Raw genomic sequence first — 3,284 nt, 5'->3', positions numbered from 1 at the left:
TGCAAAAAAAGTATCACGAGGGACCATTTAAACAATTATACGTAGCTTTGTTGGGCTATAGTGACAATAACATTAGAAAAAAGATAAATGGTTTGGATGTACAAGTTTATGTGAACGATGTGTATTTATATAGGTAAATAGTTGTTCTTAAATTATTATTTTTTTTAAATTTTTTAGAAAAGTTGTCGTTAAATGGATAGTCAAATGGAGTCAAAGGGAAAAATTAAATCGTCGACGCTTGATTGGTTCATTCTCAATCATCAATGGGAACACGAAACACAACAACCATGAGCTACCACCATGGTTCAGGCTAGTGTGCATGAACCATGCGGGTGGCCACCTAGACTACGAAACCCTTCATGGTATGCATTTCGGACGACCTAAGCTATCATTTAATTGATAAGCTAGCTGACGAATTAATAGTATTTTGTAAAAAAAAATAATTATTAAGTTAGATTACGAATATAAGATGACATAAATAGATATTTAGAAAAAGAAACAAGACTTATAAAACTTAAAAGAACTAGTCCCCAATTGTTATATATATATATATATATATATATATATATATATATATATATATATATATATATATATATATATATATATATATATATATATCAAATTCTATTTATAAACATTTTTATTCGAACTCAGGAAAAAAAATTGTATTCAACATAATATAGAGGGTGTTTTCTTATGTTTTTTTAAGTATTTATGATTTTATCTTGTGTTAAAAAGAATTTAAAAATATATATGGACTAGTTTATTTGATAAGTTAATAAGTTGTATTTTAATATTTATGAAAATTTTATTATATTTGTTAAATAAGCGAAAATGATATGAGTTTCTAATATATTAAAAGATGTGCATGTATCATATCGAATAAACCTTTCTTTTCTTTTCTTCTTTTTTATTTATTATGTATTATTATTATTATTATTTGCAATCTAAACGCTAAAACGTGACTATTACCATTGTCAAAAGTTAATTTAAATAAACTATCCCAAAAGTCCCCTCAATATTTTTAAGCTTTGGAGTCGAGCCTCCTCTATTGACCATTATCGTTTAATTGATTCCCAGCTGATCTCTATCCCATTCGGCCACAAAAACATAATCTAGAACAACTACTCCCCACAAATCCACAAATAAATCATTAACTATCCAAATCCCGCTTTTTCTTTTTAACAGGGAATAATATTCAACAATGGTATCCTGCTTAGTGTCGACAGAAATGTGAATGCTACCCTCCACTTGCTTCCACCAAAGAAAACGAGTTTCTTTCACGGAAACCAGAGTTGACTAGTTGACTTCCCCATTTTCTTTTCAATTTCAATCTTTTCGCTTATAACACGTTTGTTTGCAAGAACAAGGTTAAAGATTCAAATCCTCCTGTTCAAGTTTCCATCGTTTATCTTTCAAAAACGCATTTTCAACTAGAAATCAAGTTCTTAAAATCCAAATTTCTTTGTCCAGAAACAAAGAATCAAGTCCCATTTTGAATCTTTTTGTTTAGGGTTCTTCAGATTTCTGATATAAATGAAGAAAGAGCATTTGATCTTGACGCTATGCACACTTTTCGTCATAGCAATACCATTAGTTCAAAGCATTTCTGAAGGACCAAAAGGAGTGGAAAAATGGTTCAAAGAACTCCCACACAAGAAACAAAGGGTCACAAAGCTACATTTCTACTTTCACGACACCACAACTGGACCGGGTCAAACTGCATATCAAGTATTCGAGTCAAACATCAGCTCGACCACTATCACCCAATTTGGTCGAACCTTCATGTTTGACAACCCACTAACGGTTGAACCAGATGCAAGGTCTATGAGGATTGGTAAGGGTCAAGGGTTCTTTGGTGCAGCATCTTTTGAAGAACCACGGTTTCTTATGAACTTGAACTTTGTGTTTACACAAGGGAAGTTCAATGGTAGCACCCTACAGTTTCTTGGCACAAACCCTATACTGAATCGGGTTCGTGAAATGTCTATAGTTGGTGGGACAGGTGCTTTCAGGTTAGCACGTGGGATCGCCATGGCTCAGACGTATTTTCTTAATGATACGTCGTCTATTGTTGAGTATAATCTTGTAGTGCTTCGTTATTAAGCTTGCCGACTCGTTATTTTTGTCTTTTTTGTTTGGTAATTTGTTGTATCCGACGATGTGTTAGTAAGAATATGTATGCGGGTGTATTCCATGCTTGTGTCCAATTCAAGTCCATGAATATATTATATATAATAATAATAATATATTGAATGGGGTAACAACCGGTTTAAAATATAGTAGACTTTATTTATTTAACTTTTACAAAACAGGTTACTTCATGTTAACCCTAAATTATCGTTTTTTACTATGACAATTCCTCCGAGCTCTTTCCTTAATTTATCGGTATACTTGCAATCACCAAAACATGAACAAACGGTAAGTTTGAAAGCATAGTGATGATCAAAGTTTATCTCAAATCAGCATACATATTTATACTCATGTAGATATATGAGTTATACTCATTTATTCAATCTGTCAAATCATGATACAGTCATAACGCTCATTTCAAGAAAAATCTCTTAAAATTCAATTTCTTTATCTCAAGCTACTTGTTATCTTTCACTCCATTGAAGTCTTCTACATGAATAAACTCAATGACCTGAGAAGTCCTCTACATGAATAAAGCCAATCATCTCTTATGGGTTTAGACATGTAAGTCTCATATCTTTGTTTTCGACATTCTTGTCGAATCAATTGTTTACGTAATATGATCTAATCGGCGCCTCTCATAGATCTATCATGTAGGTCTTTATGATCTCAACTAGAAATCCTCTTTTTATTGATCTTCTACATAAAGAGATCCAACTACCTCTCATGGATTCATCATATGAATCCAATAAACTCAATCAAAAGTTTTCATTCATATATAATTTCTTATATAGGCAATAACCTTCTTATCTAACACATCTTAACAATCTATAATAATAATATCATTAACAATCATATGTATTATAAGAGTAATCAAAAGGTAATCACCTTGTTTATGGTCTATGTGGATGGTACTTCAAGCTTTTGACCTCCTTGTTTACACCTTTTTCTTGATTTCTTAATCACATTCTATTAATGCTCATCATTAATTACGTCATTTGTATGAGTTAACTCTTATGTATAATCACTTCTATGCAATAAGGTCATTTTCTCAAATCACATAAAGCTTACTTTTACAAAGTTTTCAATATTCATAAAAGTTCACTCTATCAAGTGTATAATGTTAATAACATGATAATTTACTACCT

General features: G+C 31.2%; 1 pseudogene; it reads left to right on the top strand.

The window, feature by feature from the left end:
* Positions 1-1,152: 1,152 nt before the first annotated feature.
* Positions 1,153-2,213, top strand: LOC145007954 (dirigent protein 22 pseudogene; annotated as a pseudogene).
* Positions 2,214-3,284: the final 1,071 nt, after the last annotated feature.

The sequence above is a fragment of the Lactuca saligna genome, chromosome 8, assembly GCF_052625555.1.
Source record: "Lactuca saligna cultivar CGN05327 chromosome 8, ASM5262555v1, whole genome shotgun sequence".
In the NCBI taxonomy this organism is placed as follows: domain Eukaryota; kingdom Viridiplantae; phylum Streptophyta; class Magnoliopsida; order Asterales; family Asteraceae; genus Lactuca; species Lactuca saligna.
Note: the sequence above shows the minus strand (reverse complement) of the source record. Positions and strands in the feature narration are given on the sequence as shown.